Source organism: Nerophis ophidion, linkage group LG12 (assembly GCF_033978795.1).
Source record: "Nerophis ophidion isolate RoL-2023_Sa linkage group LG12, RoL_Noph_v1.0, whole genome shotgun sequence".
In the NCBI taxonomy this organism is placed as follows: Eukaryota; Metazoa; Chordata; class Actinopteri; order Syngnathiformes; family Syngnathidae; genus Nerophis; species Nerophis ophidion.
Genome location: NC_084622.1, coordinates 35,991,995 through 36,007,694, shown reverse-complemented (window position 1 = coordinate 36,007,694; position 15,700 = coordinate 35,991,995).

Genomic DNA, 15,700 nt, shown 5'->3' with positions numbered 1-15,700 from the left:
GTTTTGCCCATTCCTCTTTGCAGCACCTCTCAAGCACAATCAGGTTGGATAGGAATTGTTGGTTTTAATTCAAGATGTCTCTGTACAATGCTGCATACATATTTCCCTCTATCCTGACTAGTCTCCCAATTCCTGCCATTAAAAAACATCCCCATCTCATGATGCTGCCTCCAGAATGCTTAACATAATAGTGTCAAAGCGCTTTGAGTTCCATAAAAAGGTAGAAAGGCGCTATATAAGTACAAGTACAACCCACTGAAATGAGATTTTCTTATTTAAACGGGGATAGCAGGTCCATTCTATGTGTCATACTTGATCATTTCGCGATATTGCCATATTTTTGCTGAAAGGATTTAGTAGAGAACATCAACTTTCGGTGCAAAGACAAAAGCCCTGCCTCTACCGGAAGTCGCAGACGATGACGTCACACGTGTGGGGGCTCCTCACATATTCACATTGTTTATAATAGGAGCCTCCAACAAAAAGTGCTATTCGGACCGAGAAAACGACAATTTCCCCATTAATTTGAGCGAGGCTGAAAGATTTGTGTTTGAGGATGTTGATAGCGACGGACTAGAAAACAAACAAACAAAAAAAAGTTTTTAAAAAAAACGCGTTTGTAATTGGGACGGATTCCGATGTTTTTAGACACATTTAGTAGGACAATTGTGTGAATGTTGTCTGTCTGTCTGTGTTGGCCCTGCGATGAGGTGGCGACTTGTCCAGGGTGTACCCCGCCTTCCGCCCGATTGTAGCTGAGATAGGCGCCAGCGCCCCCCGCGACCCCGAAAGGGAATAAGCGGTAGAAAATGGATGGATGGATAGTAGGACAATTATGGGAAATCCCTTATCTTTCTATTGTGTTGCTAGTGTTTTAGTGAGTTAAATAGTACCTGATAGTCGGAGGTGTACGTCCACGGGTGTCTTGACGCGCAGTGTCTCAGGGGAGTCGACGGCAGCCTTATGGACGGTACAAGCTCAGCTTTTCTCCAGTAAGAACTGATTTTTTAACCACAATTTTTTTTCTCTGAAACCTGCTGGTTGACATTCCGTCGTGTTTCATGTTCACTTGACCGTGCTCTGATCCATAGTAAATTTTCACCTCCAGGAATTTTAAACAAGGAATCACCGCGTGTTTCTGTGGCTAAAGGCTAAAGCTTCCCAACTCCATCTTGCTACTTTGATGGAGTTAGGAATATATATTAATTGAACAAATTGCAAAAGATTCAGCAACACAGATCTCCAAAATACTGTGTAATTATGCCGTTAAAGCAGACGACATTTAGCTGTGTGTGTGTGCGTAGCGCTCATACTTCCTAAAAACCCAGGACATCTTGCGGACACGTCGTCATTACACGACGTTTTCAAGAAGAAACTCCCGGGAAATTTAAAATTGCAATTTAGTAAACTAAAAAGGCCGTATTGGCATGTGTTGCAATGTTAATATTTCATCATTGATATATAAACTATCAGACTGCGTGGTGGGTATTAGTGGGTTTCAGTAGGCCTTTAACTGTAGGGATGGTATTGGCCTGGTGATGAGCGATGCCTGGTTTCTTCCAAAGATGACGCCTGGTATTCACACCAAAGAGTTCTTGACAAGAACAAGAAAGTTTGATCACATTACGCCTGTACTGGCTCACCTGCACTGGCTTCCTGTGCACTTAAGATGTGACTTTAAGGTTTTACTACTTACGTATAAAATACTACACGGTCTAGCTCCAGCCTATCTTGCCGATTGTATTGTACCATATGTCCCGGCAAGAAATCTGCGTTCAAAAGACTCCGGCTTATTAGTGATTCCTAGAGCCCCAAAAAAGTCTGTGGGCTATAGAGCGTTTTCCGTTCGGGCTCCAGTACTCTGGAATGCCCTCCCGGTAACAGTTCGAGATGCCACCTCAGTAGAAGCATTTAAGTCTCACCTTAAAACTCATTTGTATACTCTAGCCTTTAAATAGACCTCCTTTTTAGACCAGTTGATCTGCCGCTTCTTTTCTTTCTCCTATGTCCCCCCCTCCCTTGTGGAGGGGGTCTGGTCCGATGACCATGGATGAAGTACTGGCTGTCCAGAGTCGAGACCCAGGATGGACCGCTCGTCGAGACCCAGGATGGACCGCTCGCCTGTATCGGTTGGGGACGTCTCTACGCTGCTGATCCGCTTGAGATGGTTTCCTGTGGACGGGACTCTCGCTGCTGTCTTGGATCCGCTTGAACTGAACTCTCGCGGCTGTGTTGGAGCCACTATGGATTGAACTTTCACAGTATCATGTTAGACCCGCTCGACATCCATTGCTTTCGGTCCCCTAGAGGGGGGGGGGGTTGCCCACATCTGAGGTCCTCTCCAAGGTTTCTCATAGTCAGCATTGTCACTGGCGTCCCACTGGATGTGAATTCTCCCTGCCCACTGGGTGTGAGTTTTCCTTGCCCTTTTGTGGGTTCTTCCGAGGATGTTGTAGTCGTAATGATTTGTGCAGTCCTTTGAGACATTTGTGATTTGGGGCTATATAAATAAACATTGATTGATTGATTGATTCTTTAATATAGGGGTGGGCGATATATCGATATGCTCAATATATCGCGGGTTTGTCTCTGTGCGATATAGAAAATGACTATATTGTGATATTCGAGTATACGTTCTCACGCAGTTGCTTTTAGCTGCGGGAATTACACTGCAAGTGTTTCTCACTCTTTCTTGTCTGCTTCTCACAGAGACATAGAACAAGCGCACTTTCTTACACACTTCACGTACTGAGGCGCGCCCAACGTCATATGCTTTAGCGAAGCAGAGAGGTAGCGGTATGGTATCTATGGCAGTGATGCTAGCGGAGCGGTGTGAGTGGAAATACGAGAGAGAGAAGGTGCGAATCTGGTAATAAATGAAGGAAGAATTAATTCCTAAGAAAAACAGCACGGGAGTCATCGTCTGGCGGTGGTTTGGCTTCAAGTGGGAAGATGTTTTACAAGTATGCTGCAAAAGCATTGCTGCAAAAAGTAGCAGCAATGCTAATGTGTAGCATCATTTGAAAAGTCACCCGCTAGAGTAGTGGTTCTCAACCTTTTTTCAGTGATGTACCCTCTGTGAACACTTTTTTTAACTAAAGTACCCCCTAATCAGACCAACGCATTTTTGGTTGATAAAAAGAGATACAGAAGAAAAATACAGCACCATGTCATCAGTTTCTGATTTATTAAATTGTATAACAGGGCAAAATATTGCTCATTTGTAGTGGTCTTTCTTGAATTATTTGGAAAAAAAGATATAGAAATAACTAAAAACGTGTTGAAAAATAAACAAGTGATTCAATTACAAATAAAGATTTCTACACACAGAAGTAATCATCAACTTAAAGTTCCCTCTTTGGGGATTGTAATAGAGATCCATCTGGATTCATGAACTTAATTCTAAACATCCATCCATTTTCTACCGCTATTCCCTTTCGGGGTCGCGGGGGGCACTGGTGCCTATCTCAGCTACAATCGGGCGGAAGGCGGGGTACACCCTGGACAAGTCGCCACCTCATCGCAGGGCCAACACAGATAGACAGACAACATTCACACACTAGGGCCAATTTAGTGTTGCCAATCAACCTATCCCCAGGTGCATGTCTTTGGAAGTGGGAGGAAGCCGGACATTTATTCACAAAAGAAGAAATCTTTGACATCAATATTTATGGAACATGTCCACAAAGAATCCCGCTGTCAACACTGAATATTGCACTATTGCTTTTCTTTTCACAGTTTATGAGCTTACAGTACATTCATATTTTGTTGAAGTATTATTCAATAAATATATTCATAAAAGATTTTTGAATTGTTGCTATTTTCAGAATATTAAAAAAAAATCTCACGTACCCCTTGGCATACCTTCAAGTACCCCCAGGGGTACTACTACCCCCATTTGAGAACCACTGCACTAGAGAATGAAGAGCGCTTGAAACTCTGCATGTTGACATCTCGGCCGGTGCCACAGCCAACAAAATGCCGAAGCAACCATTTCCACATCAACACCGTATGAAAAAAATAGTCAATCAATCAATCAATGTTTACTTATATAGCCCTAAATCACTAGTGTCTCAAAGGGCTGCACAAACCACTACGACATTCTCGGTAGGCCCACATAAGGGCAAGGAAAACTCACACCCAGTGGGACGTCGGTGACAATGATGACTATGAGAACCTTGGAGAGGAGGAAAGCAATGGATGTCGAGCGGGTCTAACATGATACTGTGAAAGTTCAATCCATAATGGATCCAACACAATCGCGAGAGTCCAGTCCAAAGCGGATCCAACACAGCAGCGAGAGTCCCGTTAACAGCGGAGCCAGCAGGAAACCATCCCAAGCGGAGGCGGATCAGCAGCGCAGAGATGTCCCCAGCCGATACACAGGCGAGCAGTACATGGCCACCGGATCGGACCGGACTCCCTCCACAAAGGAGAGTGGGACATAGAAGAAAAAGAAAAGAAACGGCAGATCAACTGGTCTAAAAAGGGAGTCTATTTAAAGGCTAGAGTATACAAATGAGTTTTAAGGTGAGACTTAAATGCTTCTACTGAGGTGGCATCTCGAACTGTTACCGGGAGGGCATTCCAGAGTACTGGAGCCCGAAATGAAAAAGCTCTACAGCCCGCAGACTTTTTTTGGGCTTTGGGAATCACTAATAAGCCGGAGTCCTTTGAACGCAGATTTCTTGCCGGGACATATGGTACAATACAATCGGCAAGATAGGATGGCGCTAGACCGTGTAGTATTTTATACGTAAGTAGTAAAACCTTAAAGTCACATCTCAAGTGCACAGGAAGCCAGTGCAGGTGAGCCAGTACAGGCGTAATGTGATCAAACTTTCTTGTTCTTGTCAAAAGTCTAGAAAAAAATAGTCAACAACAGAAGGAGATGACGTCCGCAGTAAGCTACCACATGGCGAAGGACATACACTGTTTGATTTCCTATTATGCAGCTATTTTTTATTTGACAGTTTTTGAAATATCTTGTGTGACATCATGCACAAAAGTGCACTTTATGTGTTTTAAAATATTGTAGTGGTGTTCTGTACAAAAAGTGAACTTTAATTTAGTGTTGTTTTGATATGTCATCTTGGTGACATCATGCACAAAAGTGCACCGATAGCTTGTTTTAAAATGTCTCTGACAACCTTGCACTTTCTGTTTTGGAATTTACATAAATGTTTGTAACACTGCTTGATAACTGTTTGATAAATTTTGGTCAATTGACTTAGTTTTGAGTTCCTTCTCTGCATGAAAATTTGAAATTAGCACATATTAATGCAGTATGAACAAGAATGTTTTAATGTAGACACATAGGATAATCATACTGGTGTTATTATATGCATCGAGTGTTAATTCAAGGCTAAGGCAAAATATTGAGATATATATCGTGCATTGTGACGTGGCCTAAAAATATCTAGATATTAATAAAAGGCCATATCGCCCAGCCCAACTTCAATATTTGTTTCATCAGACCAGATCATTTTGTTTCTAATGGTCCGAGAGTTTTTCAGGTCCATTTTGGCAAACTCCCGGCGGGTTGCCATGTGCTTTTTACAAAGGAATGGCTTCTGCATGAGGCAACACTGTGGAAAAGGGGTTTGTGCTTGTGCCTCACAATTTGAAGGAGCTGAGTTTAATCCCTGGGCTCGGAGTCTTTCCGTGTGGAATTTGCATGTTCTCCCTGTGAATGCGTGGGTTCCCTCCGGGTAGTCTGGCTTCCTCCCACCTCAGAAGACATGCACCTGGGGATAGGTTGACTGGCAAGACTAAATTGTCCCTAGTGTGTGAATGTGAGTGTGATTGTTGTCTGTCTATCTGTATTGGCCCTGCGTAGAGTTGGTGACTAGTCGACTGTTTACCCCGCCTTCTGGCCGAGTGCAGCTGGGATAGGTTCCAGAACCCCAAACCCCGAGAGGGACGAGCGGTAGAATATGGATGGATGAGGATAGGGTTCCGTCTTGCCACTTTACCGTACAGGCCTGATTAGTAGATTACTGCAGAAATGGCTGTCCTTCTGTAATCAATCATCAATCAATCAATGTTTACTTATATAGCCCTAAATCACTAGTGTCTCAAAGGGCTGCACAAACCACCACGACATCCTCGGTAGGCCCACATAAGGGCAAGGAAAACTCACACCCAGTGGGACATCGGTGACAATAATGACCCAGTGGGACGTCGGTGACAATAATGACTATGAGAACCTTAGAGAGGAGGAAAGCAATGGATGTCGAGCGGGTCTAACATGATACTGTGAAAGTTCAATCCACAATGGATCCAACACAGTCGCGAGAGTCCAGTCCAAAGCGGATCCAACACAGCAGCGAGAGTCCCGTTCACAGCAGAGCCAGCAGGAAACCATCCCAAGCGGAGGCGGATCAGCAGCGCAGAGATGTCCCCAGCCGATACACAGGCAAGCAGTACATGGCCACCGGATCGGACCGGACCCCCTACACAGGGGAGAGTGGGACATAGAAGAAAAAGAAAAGAAACGGCAGATCAACTGGTCTAAAAAGGGAGTCTATTTAAGGTCTATGTAAGGTTCTCCTCTCTCCACAGTGGAATGCTATAGCTCTGACAGAGTGACCATTGGGTTCTTGGTCCCCTCCCTTACTATGACTCTTCTTACCTGATTGCTCAGTTTAAACAGCCGGCCAGTTTTAAGAAGAGTCCCGTTCACAGCGGAGCCAGCAGGAAACCATCCCAAGCGGAGGCGGATCAGCAGCGCAGAGATGTCCCCAGCCGATACACAGGCAAGCAGTACATGGCCACCGGATCGGACCGGACCCCCTCCACAGGGGAGAGTGGGACATAGAAGAAAAAGAAAAGAAACGGCAGATCAACTGGTCTAAAAAGGGAGTCTATTTAAGGTCTATGTAAGGTTCTCCTCTCTCCACAGTGGAATGCTATAGCTCTGACAGAGTGACCATTGGGTTCTTGGTCCCCTCCCTGACTATGACTCTTCTTACCTGATTGCTCAGTTTAAACAGCCGGCCAGTTTTAAGAAGAGTCCCGTTCACAGCGGAGCCAGCAGGAAACCATCCCAAGCGGAGGCGGATCAGCAGCGCAGAGATGTCCCCAGCCGATACACAGGCAAGCAGTACATGGCCACCGGATCGGACCGGACCCCCTACACAGGGGAGAGTGGGACATAGAAGAAAAAGAAAAGAAACGGCAGATCAACTGGTCTAAAAAGGGAGTCTATTTAAGGTCTATGTAAGGTTCTCCTCTCTCCACAGTGGTATGCTATAGCTCTGACAGAGTGACCATTGGGTTCTTGGTCCCCTCCCTGACTATGACTCTTCTTACCTGATTGCTCAGTTTAAACAGCCGGCCAGTTTTAAGAAGAGTCCTGGTGTCTTCCATTTCCATTTCCTTCTTCAAGGCGGAATATATTTTTCTATAGTCTTCCCCAGATGTGTGCCACGAGACATTTCTGTTTAGGGCGTCCGAAGACAATTCCTTTGACTTCTTGCTGTCAAGTGTGAGACCTTACAGCAGTGGTTCTTAACCTTGTTGGAGGTACTGAACCCCACCAGTTTCTAATGCGCATTCACCAAACCCTTTTTTTAGTGAGAAATAAAACGTTTTTTTTATTTCAAATTCAAGACAAAGTTATATGTTTTTGGTAACACTTCAGTATGGGGAACGTGTTCTAAGTAAGAAAGACTTCATTTAGAGTTATTTGGACACTATGGGAACATATTCTAAGTAATAAAGACCTAATTTAGAGTTATTTGTTGAGGGGCTTCACGGTGGCAGAGGGGTTAGTGCGTCTGCCTCACAATACGAAGTTCCTGCAGTCCTGGATTCAAATCCAGGCTCGGGATCTTTCTGTGTGGAGTTTGCATGTTCTCCCCGTGAATGCGTGGGTTCCCCCCGGGTACTCCGGCTTCCTCCCACTTCCAAAGACATGCACTTGGGGATAGGTTGATTGGCAACACTAAATTGGCCCTAGTGTGTGAATGTGAGTGTGAATGTTGTCTGTCTATCTGTGTTGGCCCTGCGATGAGGTGGCGACTTGTCCAGGGTGTACCCCGCCTTCCGCCCGATTGTAGCTGAGATAGGCGCCAGCGACCCCGAAAGGGAATAAGCGGTAGAAAATGGATGGATGGATGGTTAGGGTTGGAGGGTTAGGGTTATAATGCCGAATAAGGCATTAATAAGTACTTAATAATGACTAGTTGAGATGGTTTCCTGTGGACGGGACTCTCACTGCTGTCTTGGAGCCACTATGGATTGAACTTTCACAGTATCATGTTAGACCCGCTCGACATCCATTGCTTTCGGTCCCCTAGAGGGGGGGGGTTGCCCACATCTGAGGTCCTCTCCAAGGTTTCTCATAGTCAGCATTGTCGCTGGCGTCCCACTGAATGTGAATTCTCCCTGCCCACTGGGTGTGAGTTTTCCTTGCCCTTTTGTGGGTTCTTCCGAGGATGTTGTAGTCGTAATGATTTGTGCAGTCCTTTGAGACATTTGTGATTTGGGGCTATATAAATAAACATTGATTGATTGATTGATTGATAGTTAAGAGCCAATATGTTACTAATTTGCATGTTAATAAGCAAATAATTAATGGTGAATATGTTTCCCATACCAATGTTTTAACATGTTTTTTTTTACTGGTGCACAAAATGAACCATGCATGAACATCACCTTGTTCAAACAACAAAACCAATTCAAAACAATTTACACAGCTGCAAATCAGTCAGCTGTTGCCGTATCTGTAATACGCCGATAGGGAGAAGTTTGTATTTACACGATGGGTTCGGTGTGTTTTGACCTCCGCCGAACCCCTGAGGCCGACTCACCGAACTCAGGTTAAGAACCACTGCCTTACAGGTTAGTAAATGGTAAATGGGTTGAACTTGTATTCGCTTTTCGGTTCAATTCCCGCTTCTGCCAACCTAGTCACTGCCGTTGTGTCCTTGGGCAAGACACTTTACCCACCTGCTTCCAGTGCCACCCACACTGGTTTGATTGTAACTTAGATATTGGGTTTCACTATGTAAAGTGCTTTGAGTCACTAGAGAAAAAGCTCTATATAAATATAATTCACTTCACTTTTCTACCTTCAAGGTACTCACAGCGCTTTGACACCATTTCCAAATTCACCCATTCACACATACAATCATACACTGATGGCGGGAGCTGCCATGCGAAGCCCTAACCACGACCCATCAGGAGCAAGGGTGAAGTGTATTGCTCAAGGACACAACGGAAGTGACGACGTTGGTAGAAGGTGGGGATTGAACCAGGAACCCTCAGGTTGCTGGCACGCCAACCGAGCCACGCCATTTAGACCATAAATCATGCATCTCACCTGGACAAGAGAAGTCCGGGGACGCATTCCGACAAGTTGCTCCACTTTTTTTTTCTTCTCTCCCTTTTTAGACCAGTTGATCTGCGCTGCTGATCCGCCTCCGCTTGGGATGTTTTCCTGCTGGCTCCGCTGTGAACGGGACTCTCGCTGCTGTGTTGGATCCGCTTTGGACTGGACTCTTGCGACTGTGTTGGATCCATTATGGATTGAACTTTCACAGTATCATGTTAGACCCGCTCGACATCCATTGCTTTCCTCCTCTCCAAGGTTCTCATAGTCATCATTGTCACCGACGTCCCACTGGGTGTGAGTTTTCCTTGCCCTTATGTGGGCCTACCGAGGATGTCGTAGTGGTTTGTGCAGCCCTTTGAGACACTAGTGATTTAGGGCTATATAAGTAAACATTGATTGTTTACTTATATAGCCCTATATAAGTAAACTATAAGTATTTTGTGTAGTAAGGAAAGTGATGTGAAATATTTCCACAACTCTTGTGAGTGGAGCAGCCAGGTACAGCACAACAAAGCATTTTTACATGCCGAAAAACAAACGAGGAAGCGCGTATAGCACACATAGCATCAACTGAAAGTTAGCAACAGTCATAGCGGCCTGCAGTCACATATCCTTAAAGGGGAGGGCATTGCCTTAAACCGAGTTGGCCGTTCTCTCTTTATCCATGAGTGCAACTGACCAGAGTCGTGTATAGAGAGACTTAATACGTGCATGTATACATTGGACGTTTATATACTTAAACGTTACTGAATTGTATTTTTTTTTTCCCCACAGCGTTTTACACGTTCTACATCCCTAGCAATTCTAGTTTATTCAAGTTTATTGTTCTTCGGTCAATGGTCAACAAAGCAAAAAAACAGTTGTACATTCATAGATTGAAAATAAAAAATGTTACAGACCGAATGTTACGATATGGTGGGCGCATTGTGATGCGCGGAGGTGTCGGCCCCAAGATGCCAAAGACGGGAGCAAGCAGGAGTGGACGTAGGAAACAGATTTAATAATAAAGCACAACAAAACACTTGACAAAGGAAAAGAAAAGGCGTGCCGCCGCACGGTAAGCTAAATGCTACTTGTAGCAAGGGTAGAGTTCAAAAGTCCGTAAGCAGCGCGAGCCGAGCGCGCGGAAAGCTAAGCTAAAACTTAGCAGAGTGAAAACAATGAGGATAAGCAATCGTAACTTGTTGCGTGAGCAAACGAAACAGCCAGAAGGAACCAAGGTAGCAGGTGGTCTTAAATACAACACAAATAATTCAAAACAGGTGTGCGTAGTGAGTCCGTGCAGGAGGCGTAATTAGGTTGCCATGGTGACAATACAAAACAAGGAAGTGCGCTAACAAACGGGATCGGTAGAGTCCAAAACATGATCAAAACATAGGACAATACAAAAAGGACATAAACATGCTAGAGATGTGTGATCCGGAAGCCGGATCACAACGCCGAAAGGGTTTAGGCTGAAGTTAAACACTTATTGCGCCTAACTCTATAAACAATTTCAAGTACAAAATAAATTTCTGAAAATTTTAAAAAGTCCTTTGCACAACTTATTATAAATACACATTATAAACAACATGAACGTAGTTTAATTTTATACACAGTACAGGCATGTGAAATATCCCTGTGTACATATAGACCTTTGCACTAATCATATATACAATATATACAAACAATTGTACTTCTATTATTATTTATATCTCATGTTTAATTTTTAATTAACATTAATCATAGTATTAACTACAATGTTAATTCAAGAGTGATATATTTTTTCAAGACATTGGTCTTAAAGTGTTTAATCTTTCCTGTGATAAAATGGCAACCAAGGTGATCAAAAAGGTCAACCAAAGAACGAGATTCCTCTACAGAATCTCCTCTCTGGTCAACAAAAACACCTTGAGGATTCTAGCGGGAACTCTCATTCAACCCTTCTTCGATTACGCTTGCACCTCCTGGTACCCCAGCACCTCCAAAACCCTCAAATCTAGACTCCAAACATCCCAGAATAAGCTAATGCGGTTACTTTTAGACCTCCACCCCAGATCACACCTCAATCCAACCCACTTCTCCAAAGTGGGCTGGCTCAGGGTGGAGGACAGAGTAAAACAACTTGCACTGAGCCTAGTCTATAAAATCCGCTACACCGCCTTGATACCGAAGTACATGTCGAACTACTTCCTTAACCACAACACCAGGGGGAGCTCCACAAACCACGTTAAACCCAGATTTCGATCTAACAAAGGTCTTAACTCATTCTCTTTCTATGCCACATCAATGTGGAATGCACTCCCAACAGGTATAAAAGTAAGTGCATCTCTATATTCCTTCAAAACCGCTCTAAAACAACACCTCCAGGCAACTTCAACACTTTACTAATACCCTCCTCCATTCACATCCCATCTCCCCGGATTATAAACAACTCAAATGTACTTCTAATGTATATACTTGTTCTCATGCTATGTGAACTCACTATGTTCTCTGCTGGCTGTACATATCCTACTAAATAAGACCTACACTGTTTCAATGTGCACATTTTTCTGTTGATGCAATTGTTGATGACTGAAGTTCTGATATCAACCAAAGCTCCTCATCCCACCCCCCGGATTGTAAATAATGTAAATATATTCAATGTACATACTATGATGATTAACCTGTGTGATGACTGTATTATGTTGATATTTGTACCATGAATTGATTAACGTGGACCCCGACTTAAACAAGTTGAAAAACTTATTGGGGTGTTACCATTTAGTGGTCAATTGTACGGAATATGTACTGTACTGTGCAATCTACTAATAAAAGTATCAATCAATCAATCAATCAATTTTAAATGTGTGAATGGAACTGGAACATTTGAAGGAATCATCCAAGCTGTTTCACAGTTGAACTCCTCTGACAGAAACACATCTACTTTTTAAGCTTGTTCTTATTTTTGCTTTCTGAAAGAAAGCTGAACCTCTGAGGTCATAGGGATTCTCTCTGGGTTTAAATCTCACTTGTGAACACCCAGGCAGCATGTGGTTATGAGCTTTGAAAGCCACAATAGTAGTATCGAGGTCAACAAGATCGTGCAGTTTTAATGTTTTTAATTTAATGAACAGAGCATTGGTATGGTCATGATAATTCGCATAAGTTACAATTCCATCTGTGTTTCCTCTTCATCTGCCATGGTTGCAGAAGGAATGCATATTTTTCCAGAAGTTATTTATGTTCAGATAAGGCAAATGTAAGAATCACTTTTGTGAATCTGGCTAGTCTTGATTTCTGACTTATTTCCTGAAGCACTCATAACTCTGCTACGATGTCATTCCCGACTTTCAACTTTCACGATTAATGGAACACAACATCATAGTCATATAACTTGGTAAACGCCATGCTAATTATAGAATTCTAGCTTTTATTTGCTAATTCTGTCAGTGTACACCTCAGAGTCGTACTAATTACTACTTGACATATGCTAACTGGGCCCTGCGATGAGGTGGCGACTTGTCCAGGGTGTACGCCGCCTTCCGCCCGATTGTAGCTGAGATAGGCACCAGCGCCCCCCGCGACCCCAAAGGGAATAAGCGGTAGAAAATGGATGGATGGATGGATATGCTAACTGTTGACATGTTAATGTTAGCATGTTAATGTTGCATGTACGATTTTTAACTTACTATGTAGATATACACCTAAGATTCATATAACATTGTACTTGACACATGCTATTTGTTATCATACTAGGTTTTTTAGGTTATTTTGTTGATACACACTTTGGAGTCATATATTTTGAAATTAACGCAATCCGGCCTGCGACTAAAACCTGTTGGCGTTTCAGTTCAGCTTCAGCGTTTTAGCATTCACACACAATTTCCCCAAAAATAACATATTGTAATTATTGAAAACAATTAAAATCAAGCGTATCATTGCTAATTCAGTGTTAATATTTGAGTGGTGCTCGGAATGTTATGATCCGTTGCCCGGATCATAGTATGTTTACGTTTATTTAGGTTATGATTCCCTTGTGGTTTAAGTTCTGTTTCAGCACCACTGTTTTGTGTTTCTTGGATGCCATGGGTGCTGATTGTTTTCATCTGCCTCTGATTAGTGTTTTAGGACGCTCACCTGTTCCCAGGCACTTATCAGAGAGCTATTTAGTCCTGCCTGTCGCTTCACTCAGTCTGGTGCTTTTTTTTTTCTCTTATGCAACGGTTATGTGTTCTCTGGATTCCTGGACTAAGGTTTGCCTTTTACATTTTCTTGTGCATATGCTTTGTTTTCCTTGTGAGCTATTCCGTTAGTTTCCCATGCTATAGGCATGCTGGTTTTGTCCGTTTTTCTATTTTGTTTTGAATTAATTATAGGAATGAGTCGTGAGTTCAAACCCCGGCCGAGTCATAGCAAAGACTATAAAAATGGAACCCATTATCTCACTGCTTGGGCACTCGGCATCAAGGGTTGGAATTGGGGGTTTAATCACAAAAAAATATTCCCCAGCACGCCCACCGCTGCTACTCACTGCTCCCCTCACCTCCCAGGGGGTGAACAAGGGAATGGGTCAAATGCAGAGGAAACATTTCCCCACACCTAGTGTGTTTGTGACAATCATTGGTAATTTAACTTTAACTTAAATACATGATTTATTACCTGCACCTATGTCTCCGGAGTTCCTGCTGCATCGCTTGGAAGAAAAATCTGTGCATCACCATGCAACCCCACGTTACACGGAACCCTTTGTGCTGGAAAAGTTGGGCCCAAAATTAAAAAAGTTTAAGAATCCCGGGTCTATACTGCTTTATAAGCTATACACTGACTACTCTAAAATACCAGATTAATTTGTTGTCCTTAGAGATAATCTAATGTAATAAAAATAGTGAGGAGTTTGTGACTTACAAAGAAACAATATTATGTGTTTTTATGTGTTTACTGCACAGCAAGCTGGAAATGACTATGTTGGTAGATTACAAATTGTTCAATTATTTACCAATGTAGCCTATGAATCATTTATGAACCCCTGAAAAGGACATGGTTGTAGAAAAAAAGCCCAAGGCACCTCGTTGACATTTTTGTCACCAAGGTCAGACATCTCCTGGGCCAAGATGGAGGTCAAAAAAGAGAGGCCAGAGACGGAGTTATTTAGCCGCAGAAAAACGAGGGCGAGCTCAAAAGGAAGCGCTTAAAACGAGGTCACCCGAACTTGCTTCACTCCACTCTCAGGTCCCCCAATTCTGCCAGAGGCAAATGGTCTTAGTGGGGGACTGAGCAAATGTACACATTACAGCCAAGATTCCACTGCCAGAGTCAAAGAAGGCCTGTAATTTCTGCCATTTGAGAGTGTGAGCTGAAAAGCAGAGTGATGGCCACTTTTCTATTATTATTATTCCTTTTGCAGAGTGCCGTGTGACGGAAACAACCAGCCTCTAGGAACATGTCCATCAACCGCTGCAAGAATTCATAAATTGTATTTGTAATGCTGTCATGTGTGAGTCTGCGTGCCTGAAAAGCAAGCAGCGCCATGCATGTTAGAGTGGACAAAATACCAGCCTTCTGTCCTCCTTCCCATCACCATATTTGTGCTGCAAAGAAAATGCCTCCCTCAAATCATAAAATCCATCACGAGTCAACAACTGTGCTGCTCAAATACTTCCTGCAGAAAGTGCATGTCGGATTGACTGGAAATAAACCAAAGGACATCTTCATACCTTCCTGAGAACCTTTTGTTGGTCAATGCAGTTTATTTACGACATGTTAAAAACAAAAACGAAACAAAATAAAAAAAATGTAAGTGAAAAAATAACCATACTAACAATACAGTAAAGCATAGATACAAAAACATATATAAACACATACAAATTTTAAACAATATATAATGATTTGATTTTTCATGTCCAGAAAGTAAGAATGAAGCAAAACTTATTTTCTTTCACCCCACATTTGAAAATGGACTAATTAGCTTTCTTGTCATTATCGTCCATATTAGGACTTGTTTTCATTGAGGACCACATCGCAGTTATGGCTGTCCTCAGGGGGGCCGATTGTAACAGTGAATTATATATGAATGTATAAGGAGCCGCATCATGTTTTTACACAATTGCCTGAACATTTTATTATTGTGTTGGTTTTTTTAAGAAAATGTAAAATATTAAAATATACATATATATATATACACATATATACATATACATACACATCTATGGATGCATATATATATATATATACATATATATATATATATATATATATATATATATATATATATATATATATATATATATATATACATGTATATATATATATATATACATATATATATATACATACATATACATATATATATACATATATATATATATATATATATATACATATATACATACACATATACAT